General features: G+C 47.0%; 1 pseudogene; it reads right to left on the bottom strand.

Moving 5' to 3' along the window:
• Positions 1 to 13,286, bottom strand: part of LOC124037377 — an 87,214-nt pseudogene that overhangs the window by 44,521 nt on the left and 29,407 nt on the right.

Raw genomic sequence — 13,286 nt, 5'->3', positions numbered from 1 at the left:
TCCAAGCCTAGGGTCAGTATGGTGGGCAGTGAGTGTGGTGACTGAGTGTGAGGTTCAGAACAGACAGACACAGCAGAGCTCTGCGTTATATTGGCATCGAACATGTCACCCTCCCTAGGAGAGGGGGTGACCTTGATAATTTATTGTTAAAACGAGAGGCTGCCTGGATCTTTAACTGAACGACCCTTTGCTCTCTTTGGTCTCAACGTGGACTTTGATCTGAAGCCATTCTTGTGATTATTGTGACTTTGCCATTGTAATTGTTTGTAAGCTTGTGTAGTCTAAAATGAATCTATGATCGTATGCTCTCCATTTGTATTTTTTGTATGCTGCTCGCTCTATGCCATTTTAATATTTGATAATTAACCAATGATATTAGGCCACTCTTGGCCATGATTACAGACACCTGTGTGTCTTGACACTATATAAATGAGTCATCCCGCAGGGTTTGTGATTATACCCTGATGAAGACAGCTTGGCTGTCGAAACGTTGGTAAATTAACATTTTTGCATCTGAGCTCCGGGAGTGTGCGGCTCTCCTTTATTTTCAAGTGTTCTACTCCGTTAGCCAGCACCTCTATCCAGCACCTCTATCCAGCACCTCTATCCAGCACCTCTAGCCAGCACCTCTAGCCAGCATCTCTAGCCAGCACCTCTATCCAGCACCGCTATCCAGCACCTCTAGCCAGCACCTCTAGCCAGCACCTCTATCCAGCACCGCTATCCAGCACCTCTAGCCAGCACCTCTAGCCAGCACCTCTATCCAGCACCGCTATCCAGCACCTCTAGCCAGCACCTCTAGCCAGCACCGCTATCCAGCACCTCTAGCCAGCACCGCTATCCAGCACCTCTAGCCAGCACCTCTATCCAGCATCTCGCCTGAATAGGTGTGCGTTTCTTTCTCTTTTTTTCTTCTAGATACAGCAGAGCTGACAGGCCTCCCAGCCATGAAGTGACAGTAACAGCAAGGTGTTAGAGCTAACACTCCTGTACCACACACACTGGACCATTCACTCTGTAGCTACTAGTCCCTGGGCTAGCTGCATCCAACCACACAGTCTGTAGCTACTAGTCTCTGGGCTAGCTGCATCCAACCACACAGTCTGTAGCTACTAGTCCCTGGGCTAGCTGCATCCAATCACACAGTCTGTAGCTACTAGTCTCTGGGCTAGCTGCATCCAACCACACAGTCTGTAGCTACTAGTCCCTGGGCTAGCTGCATCTAACCACACAGTCTGTAGCTACTAGTCTCTAGGCTAGCTACATCCAAACACACAGTCTGTAGCTACTAGTCTCTAGGCTAGCTGCATCCAACCACACAGTCTGTAGCTACTAGTCTCTAGGCTAGCTGCATCCAACCACACAGTCCGTAGCTACTAGTCTCTGGGCTAGCTGCATCTAACCACACAGTCTGTAGCTACTAGTCCCTGGGCTAGCTGCATCTAACCACACAGTCTGTAGCTACTAGTCCCTGGGCTAGCTGCATCCAACCACACAGTCTGTAGCTACTAGTCTCTGGGCTAGCTGCATCCAACCACACAGTCCGTAGCTACTAGTCCCTGGGCTAGCTGCATCCAACCACACAGTCTGTAGCTACTAGTCTCTAGGCTAGCTGCATCCAACCACACAGTCCGTAGCTACTAGTCCCTGGGCTAGCTGCATCCAACCACACAGTCCGTAGCTACTAGTCCCTGGGCTAGCTGCATCCAACCACACAGTCTGTAGCTACTAGTCCCTGGGCTAGCTGCATCCAACCACACAGTCTGTAGCTACTAGTCCCTGGGCTAGCTGCAGCCACCATACAGTGTGAAGCTACTAGTCCCTGGGCTAGCTGCATCCAACCACACAGTCTGTAGCTACTAGTCTCTAGGCTAGCTGCATCCAACCACACTGTCTGTAGCTACTAGTCCCTGGGCTAGCTGCATCCAACCACACTGTCTGTAGCTACTAGTCCCTGGGCTAGCTGCAGCCACCATACAGTCTGAAGCTACTGACCAGGCCAGTCCAGTAGCCAAACATACCGTCTGAAGCTACTGACCAGGCCAGTCCAGTAGCCAAACATACAGCTTGAAGCTACTGACCAGGCCAGCACAGTAGCCTAACATACGGCTTGAAGCTACTGACCAGGCCTGTCCAGTAGCCAAACAGATAGTCTGAAGCTACTGACCAGGCTAGCACAGTAGTCTATCATATGGGGACAAGGGAGGGCCGTTCAAACTGTGTCACAGTTCACACAGCATGTAAATACTACTCAAACATACTTAGCACTCAAAATACACTAAAAATAACTATTTAATCAAGGAAACTAGGTGTCAATTCAAGGCTAACGCAAAAGCAAGGCTGATGATAAGGACACGCCATTCCATGGGGCTGGCTAGGAATCAGGAATCATAGCTACTGCAACTTATCTCTAGAATATTCAAGGGAAAAATCCACTCAAAAACAACATTTTGGTAGTTTTTTTTCCCATTAGTCCATAATGTTTTTCATGTCGGCAGTCAAGTTTTCAAGATATTGGACTTTGAAGGAGCAAAGTGCCACCGGCCATTTCCCCTTTAACACTATCAACAAAGTCAGTGATATTATGAACAGCTTGGCAAGAGAAAACTAGCTGCTACTGACAACTGACTATGTAGTACAGTAAGCTTCTATACTGACTCACACTGTTTAACTGTAGTATTGCCAAATACTAGTCACATAGCCTGGTTAAACCAAACTGAAGGCTAAACTCACAATGGAGTGGAACATTCAGTCTGGTTTACCCCAGGCTAAGTAGTACAGTGCTCAGAAACCAGCACCTAGTCTCACTTTGAATTACAGTACAATTACAGATTACAGTACATTGAAAAACTTGTGTAAATAGCGTTTAACAACTAGTTGACGTTATAGAAAAGGTTATAGCTACAGTAAGAGTGAGCACAGGTGTGTTTCTGAAGTATTTTACCTGCTTCCTCTCTCCGTCTCGGTCATCCACATAGGACAGGATGAAGTCAATCCTCCTCTTTCCATCACGGAAGAACACAGAGTCTTTACTCTGCTGATGCTTGTCAACCTGAGAGGAGACCGACAACACACACACACACACACACACACACACACACACACACACACACACACACACACACACACACACACACACACACACACACACACACACACACACACACACACACACACACACACACACACACACACACACACACACACACACACACACACATGGTCAGTTGAAATACACAGACAAAGCCCCGTATTCCCAGACACACATTTAAGTCCTTTACTGAAAAGCTTTATATCAATAGAGATGATGTGTCTGTCTGGGAAGCCGGCGGCCCATAAGGTACATCTTAACGAAGGACAGCCTTAGATGCATTCAGTAAGGTAGACAGTCTTCAGTTCACTCCTACTCGTAAACGTTTTCAAACAGTAGACGAGTACATTATTGAACACAGTCAAGGCTCTGAGCCACTCATCCACAGCACAGCACAGCAACGCCACTGCAAATCAATCCATATACTGTCACTGTAATTCGATACACGATGGAGAATCACACACAGCAACACAGTATTACCTCTCGGCTGTAGAGGTCGGACGACATGCAAGGAGCAAGAGCAACGCAATTCAATTTCAACCATGGCTTAGAGTGGAACTGACAGCGTTTTAACTACTTTGCAGATTTGAACAAAAAAAAACAGACAATCATAATATCAGTAAAAAAATATATATATCAAATTTATTTTAGGATTTTATTAAATTTCCGTTTATGCTACAAAACTAGCTTTATAACGAGTTTTTTAAAATATGGTAAATTCGACTCTAACATTCCATGAAGTACACTAAAGTTGTTGGCCGAATACATGGATGCAGTTCAAAGCATGATTAATATCATTCACCAATACATTTCTTGGTGGTCCCAAAACATATTACTATTAGGTTGTAAATTGGGCCAGTAACCAAAAGGTTGCTGGATCGAATCCCCGAGCTGACAAGGTAAAAATCTGTCATTCTGCCCCTGAACAAGGCAGTTAACCCACTGTTCCCCGGTAGGATGTCATTGTAAATAAGAATTTTTTTCTTAACTGGCTTGCCTAGTTAAATAAAGGTTAAAAATAAATAAATCATTTAAATCCCAGCTCGCCTGGTACATTGTTTGCTGCCTGCATTCGGGATGTACTGTTTCAGTTTTATTAATGACTCAATCTTTTGGACAAAATCAGATGAATGAAAGTAAGGCTGAGAATGTTATTACAATCAAAGTAGCAAGGGTAATGATCACAACTCAGTCATAACGTCGCTAATAGGCTAGCGCATCTGTTTATGCAGAAAGATGAAAACACGTTGGCTAACGTCAGGTAGATAGCTAGCGAGCTAGCTAGGAGGATCTCACGTGTGTGTGAGTGATTGACTTTCTCCCCTCATATCGTTTTTCGTTGGTCATACACAGTTAGAGATGCAGGTGTCATTTGGTTAGTATTTTGGTTTAGCATAACTCTTGCGTTCGTAAAAAACGAACTCTGGCTATCTTGTCACGACCTGGCCTTAGTATTCTGTGTTTTCTTTATTATTGTGGTCAGGCAAGGGTGTGACATGGGTGATTATGTGTTTTTTGTCTTGTCTAGGGGGTTTTGTAGATTGATGGGGTTGTGTTCAGTGTAGTATTCTAGCTAAGTCTATGGTTGCCTGGAGTGGTTCTCAATCAGAGGCAGGTGTGTATCGTTGTCTCTGATTGGGAACCATATTTAGGCAGCCATATTCTTTGGGTATTTCGTGGTTGATTGTTTCCTGTCTCTGTGTTTTCCAGTTAGGACTGTTTTTGGATTTTCCATATTTGCTTATTTTGTATATGAATATTGTTCACGTTATCATCTTTATTAAAGATGTTCAACCACAACCACGCTGCATTTTGGTCGTCCTCTCCTTCCCAGGAAGAAAACCGTAACATATCTACTCCGATTTCAGAGCACTCTCGTCTGAGTGTGCCAGAGTGCAGAATAACTGATGAATTTACCAAAGTGCAACACCCGCTGAATATGACCGCTGAATATGACCGCTGAATATGACCGCTGAATATGACCGCTGAATATGACCGCTGAATATGACCGCTGAATATGACCGCTGAATATGACCGCTGAATATGACCGCTGAATATGACCGCTGAATATGACCTGAATATGACCGCTGAATATGACCGCTGAATATGACCGCTGAATATGACCGCTGAATATGACCGCTGAATATGACCGCTGAATATGACCGAATATGACTGAATATGACCGCTGAATATGACCGCTGAATATGACCGCTGAATATGACCGCTGAATATGACCGCTGAATATGACCGCTGAATATGACCGCTGAATATGACCGCTGAATATGACCGCTGAATATGACCGAATATGACTGAATATGACCGCTGAATATGACCGCTGAATATGACCGCTGAATATGACCGCTGAATATGACCGCTGAATATGACCGCTGAATATGACCGCTGAATATGACCGCTGAATATGACCGCTGAATATGACCGCTGAATATGACCGCTGAATATGACCGCTGAATATGACCGCTGAATATGACCGCTGAATATGACCGCTGAATATGACCCGCTGAATATGACCGCTGAATATGACCGCTGAATATGACCGCTGAATATGACCGCTGAATATGACCGCTGAATATGACCGCTGAATATGACCCGCTGAATATGACCCGGTGAATATGACCGCTGAATATGACCGCTGAATATGACCGCTGAATATGACCGCTGAATATGACCGCTGAATATGACCGCTGAATATGACCGCTGAATATGACCCGCTGAATATGACCGCTGAATATGACCTGAATATGACTGAATATGACCGCTGAATATGACCGCTGAATATGACCGCTGAATATGACCGCTGAATATGACCGCTGAATATGACCGCTGAATATGACCGCTGAATATGACCGCTGAATATGACCGCTGAATATGACCGCTGAATATGACCGCTGAATATGACCGCTGAATATGACCGCTGAATATGACCGCTGAATATGACCGCTGAATATGACCGCTGAATATGACCGAATATGACTGAATATGACCGCTGAATATGACCGCTGAATATGACCGCTGAATATGACCGCTGAATATGACCGCTGAATATGACCGCTGAATATGACCGCTGAATATGACCGCTGAATATGACCGCTGAATATGACCGCTGAATATGACCGCTGAATATGACCGCTGAATATGACCGCTGAATATGACCGCTGAATATGACCGCTGAATATGACCGCTGAATATGACCGCTGAATATGACCGCTGAATATGACCGCTGAATATGACCGAATATGACTGAATATGACCGCTGAATATGACCGCTGAATATGACCTGAATATGACTGAATATGACCGCTGAATATGACCGCTGAATATGACCGCTGAATATGACCGCTGAATATGACCGCTGAATATGACCGCTGAATATGACCGCTGAATATGACCGCTGAATATGACCGCTGAATATGACCGCTGAATATGACCGCTGAATATGACCGCTGAATATGACCGCTGAATATGACCGCTGAATATGACCGCTGAATATGACCGCTGAATATGACCGCTGAATATGACCGCTGAATATGACCGCTGAATATGACCGCTGAATATGACCGAATATGACTGAATATGACCGCTGAATATGACCGCTGAATATGACCGCTGAATATGACCGCTGAATATGACCGCTGAATATGACCGCTGAATATGACCGCTGAATATGACCGCTGAATATGACCGCTGAATATGACCGCTGAATATGACCTGAATATGACCGCTGAATATGACCTGAATATGACCGCTGAATATGACCGCTGAATATGACCGCTGAATATGACCGCTGAATATGACCGCTGAATATGACCGCTGAATATGACCGCTGAATATGACCGCTGAATATGACCTGAATATGACTGAATATGACCGAATATGACCGCTGAATACTGACCGCTGACCGCTGAATATGACCGACTGAATATGACCGCTGAATATGACCGCTGAATATGACCGCTGAATATGACCGCTGAATATGACCGCTGAATATGACCGCTGAATATGACCGCTGAATATGACCGCTGAATATGACCGCTGAATATGACCGCTGAATATGACTGAATATGACCGCTGAATATGACCGCTGAATATGACCGCTGAATATGACCGCTGAATATGACCGCTGAATATGACCGCTGAATATGACCGCTGAATATGACCGCTGAATATGACCGCTGAATATGACCGCTGAATATGACCGCTGAATATGACCGCTGAATATGACCGAATATGACTGAATATGACCGCTGAATATGACCGCTGAATATGACCTGAATATGACCGCTGAATATGACCGCTGAATATGACCTGAATATGACCGCTGAATATGACCGCTGAATATGACCGCTGAATATGACCGACGTGAATATGACCGCTGAATATGACCGCTGAATATGACCGAATATGACTGAATATGACCGAATATGACTGAATATGACCGAATATGACTGAATATGACCGCTGAATATGACCGCTGAATATGACCCGCTGAATATGACCGAATATGACCGCTGAATATGACCGCTGAATATGACCGCTGAATATGACCGCTGAATATGACCGCTGAATATGACCGCTGAATATGACCGCTGAATGAATATGACCTGAATATGACTGAATATGACCGCTGAATATGACCGCTGAATATGACCGTGAATATGACCCGAATATGACTGAATATGACCGGTGAATATGACCGCTGAATATGACCGCTGAATATGACCGAATATGACTGAATATGACCGCTGAATATGACCGCTGAATATGACCGAATATGACTGAATATGACCGCTGAATATGACCGCTGAATATGACCGCTGAATATGACCGCTGAATATGACCGCTGAATATGACCGCTGAATATGACCGCTGAATATGACCGCTGAATATGACCGGTGAATATGACCGCTGAATATGACCGGTGTCAGTAAACGTAGACAAAGAAAGTACTAGTTAGTCACCAACGCTCTCAGTAACATGTAAGCAGCCCAACCAGCTCTGCTACGGCAAGTAAAGTGGTCGGAGTGAGGAGGTCTCTCATTTGTGTCTGGAAGTAGCTAATTAGCAAGCTAGACAACTTTAGCCAGTTAGCTTGGGTGCTTGGTTGGGACAAGCATGCATCATTGGCAGACATGCTGCACAGGTAGACGAGCGAGTAGGCTACAATTCACCGTCGTTTATCAATTTAAGCAATTTTGACAGAAAACTCGCTGAAAAAGTTTGAGAGAGTTTATATAAGGTTTCTTTGTTATATTTTAGCTCATCTTGCTCTGGCTAACATTAGTTGATCTTGTTGTTGATGTGTATAACTGATGGAGAGAGAGCCTACCTTTTCATGGTTGTTTGATCTGTAAAAGTTTACAAATGTAAGGGGACTACCGTGTTATTTACTTATTTACAGAAGTCCATTCAGGTATATTTTTGTGGATTTCGATGAATGTGTTCTAACGATCTAAAGTTGTGCTGTTGCTACTTCCTGTAAACACACACAGTCCAGTTCAAAGAAAATGATGGCAGGGTCTACTTCCTGTAAACACACACAGTCCAGTTCAAAGGGAATGAGGTCAGGGCCTACTTCCTGTAAACACACAGTCCAGTTCAGTGGATGAGGTCAGGGCCTACTTCCTGTAAACACACACAGTCCAGTTCAGTGGATGAGGTCAGGGCCTACATCCTGTAAACACACACAGTCCAGTTCAAAGAAAATGATGGCAGGGTCTACTTCCTGTAAACACACACATTCCAGTTCAAAGAAAATGATGGCAGGGCCTACTTCCTGTAAACACACACAGTCCAGTTCAAAATGAATGAGGTCAGGGCCTACTTCCTGTAAACACAGTCCAGTTCAAAATGAATGAAGTCAGGGCCTACTTCCTGTAAACACACACAGTCCAGTTCAAAGGGAATGAGGTCAGGGCCTACTTCCTGTAAACACACACAGTCCAGTTCAGTGGATGAGGTCAGGGCCTACTTCCTGTAAACACACACAGTCCAGTTCAGTGGATGAGGTCAGGGCCTACATCCTGTAAACACACACAGTCCAGTTCAAAGGGAATGAGGTCAGGGTCTACTTCCTGTAAACACACACAGTCCAGTTCAGTGGATGAGGTCAGGGCCTACTTCCTGTAAACACACACAGTCCAGTTCAGTGGATGAGGTCAGGGCCTACATCCTGTAAACACACACAGTCCAGTTCAAAGTAAATGAGGTCAGGGCCTACATCCTGTAAACACACAGTCCAGTTCAGTGGATGAGGTCAGGTTCTACTTCCTGTAAACACACAGTCCAGTTCAGTGGATGAGGTCAGGGCCTACATCCCGTAAACACACACAGTCCAGTTCAAAGTAAATGAGGTCAGGGCCTACATCCTGTAAACACACAGTCCAGTTCAGTGGATGAGGTCAGGGTCTACTTCCTGTAAACACACAGTCCAGTTCAAAGTGAATGAGGTCAGGGTCTACTTCCTGTAAACACACACAGTCCAGTTCAGTAAATGTTGGAAGGTCTGTGTGGCAAATGGCTTGTTTATATACTGGGAAAAGTATATAAACACAACATGCAACAGTACATATAAGGAAATCAGTCGATTAAATACAATTCATTAGGCCCTAAGCTATGGGATTTCACACGACTAGGTAGGGTTTCAGCCATGGGTGGACCTTGGAGGGCATAGGCCCACCGACTTGGCAGCCAGGCCCATCCACTGGGGAGCCAGGCCCATCCACTGGGGAGCCAGGCCCAGCCAATCAGAATGAGTTTGGTTTCCTCCTCGGTCTTGGACAAGACAGATATTTTGATTAGGTTTTATTTACTGCAGTGTTTATTAGTTGTCTATTAAACGCACTGCCACTTTCACACTCTATATTGCTATAGAATTTTCACATTGCCTTAGTATACCCTTCCAGCCATTACAATGAGCCTGTCCTCCTGTACCTCCGCCCACCAGCCTCCTCTGATATCCCGGTGCATCCAGCCTGGCCCTAGCCTGATCCCAGATCTGTTTGTGCTGTCTTGCCAGATAGACTGCAATAGATCTAGGTTCAGGCTAATATGGTCTCGACCTTTGAACTCTAAACGTACTTCCATTGTATTTTCTTATTTAGAGCACCTTTTTTGAAACTCTGCCTTTGGGTAACTGAATGATCACAAAGAGGAGATGCCAGCCATGTTGCCCAAGCACTGCAGCCTCGGCAGCGGTAGGCTACAGCCTGCAGAGAAAGAAATAGCCTGCTCTGACTCACACACAGGAAGGAGTGCCCTATTGAGAAAGAGGAGACCTGTTCCCTGTCATTGCTGGTACATCTGTTCACATGAACCTATAAATAACTTAGCAACTGAACCACATAATGCTAGAGTTGGCCGTACTAACACAGCTACAGTCTGGATCACATGCTAATAGAATTGGCACAACAAACACACTGGACACAGACGCCCAGCCAACACACTAGACACAGACGCCCAGCCAACACACTGGACACAGACACACTGGACACAGACACACTGAACACAGACACACTGGACACAGACACACTGGACACAAACACACTGGACACAGACACACTGGACACAAACGCCCAGCCAACACACTGGACACAGACACACTGGACACAGACACACTGGACACAGACACACTGGACACAGACGCCCAGCCAACATACTGGACACAGACGCCCAGCCAACACACTGGACACAGACGCCCAGCCAACACACTGGACACAGACGCACTGGACATAAACACACTGGACATAAACACACTGGACATAAACGCCCAGCCAACACACTGGACATAAACACACTGGACATAAACACACTGGACATAAACACACTGGACATAAACACACTGGACACAGACACACTGGACATAAACACACTGAACACAGACACACTGGACACAGACACACTGAACATAAACACACTGGACATAAACACACTGAACATAAACACACTGGACATAAACACACTGAACATAAACACACTGGACACAGACACACTGGACACAGACACACTGGACACAGACACACTGAACATAAACACACTGGACACAGACACACTGAACATAAACACACTGGACATAAACACACTGGACACAAACACACTGGACACAAACACACTGGACATAGGCGTCCTCTTTAGTCTACCCTCACAAACACAGTGATTCTGCCCTGTCCCAATAGATATGAATAGCATCCTCCTCATAGAGCCATAAACCTACTAGTCCCAGTCAACACATGGTGAAAACATCCTCTAGTACTCCTCACTCACACAAGAGTCCTCCTTGTCTGCTCCTTACAGTAGCTAGCCCTCTGGACAGGACAATCCTCACTGCTCATAGATTTACAGTAGCACAACAACAACCACTGGGCCAGGTAGTCCCCAGTCTCCCAGTCCCCAGTCCCCCAGTCTTCCAGCCCCTCAATACCCCATCCCCCCAGTCTTCCAGTCCCCCAATACCCCACCCCCAGTCTTCCAGTCCCTCAATACCCCATCCCCCAGTCTTCCAGTCTTCCAGTCTTCCAGTCCCTCAATATCCCATCCCCCCAGTCTTCCAGTCCCCCAGTCTTCCAGTCCCCCTGTCTTCCAGTCCCTCAATACCCCAGTCCCCCAGTCTTCCAGTCCCCCAATACCCCATCCCCCAGTCTTCCAGTCCCTCAATACCCCAGTCCCCCAGTCTTCCAGTCCCCCAATACCCCATCCCCCAGTCTTCCAGTCCCTCAATACCCCATCCCCCAGTCTCCCAGTCCCCCAGTCTTCCAGTCCCCCAATACCCCATCCCCCAGTCTTCCAGTCCCTCAATACCCCAGTCCCCCAATACCCCATCCCCCAGTCTTCCAGTCCCCCCAGTCTTCCAGTCCCCCATCCCCCCAGTCTTCCAGTCCCCCAGTCTTCCAGTCCCCCAGTCTTCCAGTCCCCCAGTCTTCCAGTCCCCCTGTCTTCCAGTCCCCCAGTCTTCCAGTCCCCCAGTCTTCCAGTCCCCCAGTCTTCCAGTCCCTCAATACCCCATCCCCCAGTCTTCCAGTCCCCCTGTCTTCCAGTCCCTCAATACCCCATCCCCCAGTCTTCCAGTCCCTCAATACCCCAGTCCCCCAATACCCCATCCCCCAGTCTTCCAGTCCCCCAGTCTTCCAGTCACCCAGTCTTCCAGTCCCCCAGTCTTCCAGTCCCCCAGTCCCTCAATACCCCATCCCCCAGTCTTCCAGTCCCTCAATACCCCAGTCCCCCAGTCTTCCAGTCCCCCAATACCCCATCCCCCAGTCTTCCAGTCCCCCAGTCTTCCAGTCCCCCAGTCTTCCAGTCCCCCAACCCCCAGTCTTCCAGTCCCCCTGTCTTCCAGTCCCCCAGCCTTCCAGTCCCCCAGTCTTCCAGTCCCCCAGTCCCTCGTCCCCCAGTCTTCCAGTCCCCCAGTCTTCCAGTCCCCCAGTCCCCCAGTCTTCCAGTCCCCCTGTCTTCCAGTCCCCCAGTCTTCCAGTCCCCCAGTCTTCCAGTCCCCCAGTCTTCCAGTCCCCCAGTCTTCCAGTCCCCCAGTCTTCATGTCCCCCAGTCCCTCGTCCCCCAGTCTTCCAGTCCCCCAGTCTTCCAGTCCCCCAGTCCCTCGTCCCCCAGTCTTCCAGTCCCCCAGTCCCTCGTCCCCCAGTCTTCCAGTCCCCCATTCTTCCAGTCCCCCAGTCCCTCGTCCCCCAGTCTTCCAGTCCCCACAGTCTTCCAGTCCCCCAGTTCCCCCAGTACCCCATCTCCCAGTCACCACACCCTCTACCTCTCACAAACACATTGATTGATTGTTACCGTAGCTACAGTAAGAGGGGGAGGAGAGGAGAAGAATAAGAGCACTTTACCTCCTAGGCCCGGGTTTGTTTTAGAATTCTTTGTGGATCTGTGTAATCTGAGGGAAATATGTGTTTATCAAAATATGGCCATACATTTGGCAGGAGGTTAGGAAGTGCAGCTCAGTTTCCACCTCATTTTGTGGGCAGTGTGCACATATCCTGTCTTCTCTTGAGAGCCATCGGCTGTGAATTCCACTATGTCTGCATCAGCTGTGACTTCCAATATGTCTGCATCAGCTGTGACTTCCACTATGTCTGCATCAGCTGTGTATTCCAATATGTCTGCATCAGCTGTGACTTCCACTATGTCTGCATCAGCTGTGTATTCCAATATGTCTGCATCAGCTGTGACTTCCACT

The sequence above is a fragment of the Oncorhynchus gorbuscha genome, linkage group LG06 (genome assembly GCF_021184085.1).
Source record: "Oncorhynchus gorbuscha isolate QuinsamMale2020 ecotype Even-year linkage group LG06, OgorEven_v1.0, whole genome shotgun sequence".
NCBI lineage: Eukaryota > Metazoa > Chordata > Actinopteri > Salmoniformes > Salmonidae > Oncorhynchus > Oncorhynchus gorbuscha.
This window is presented reverse-complemented; position numbering and strand designations above follow the sequence as displayed.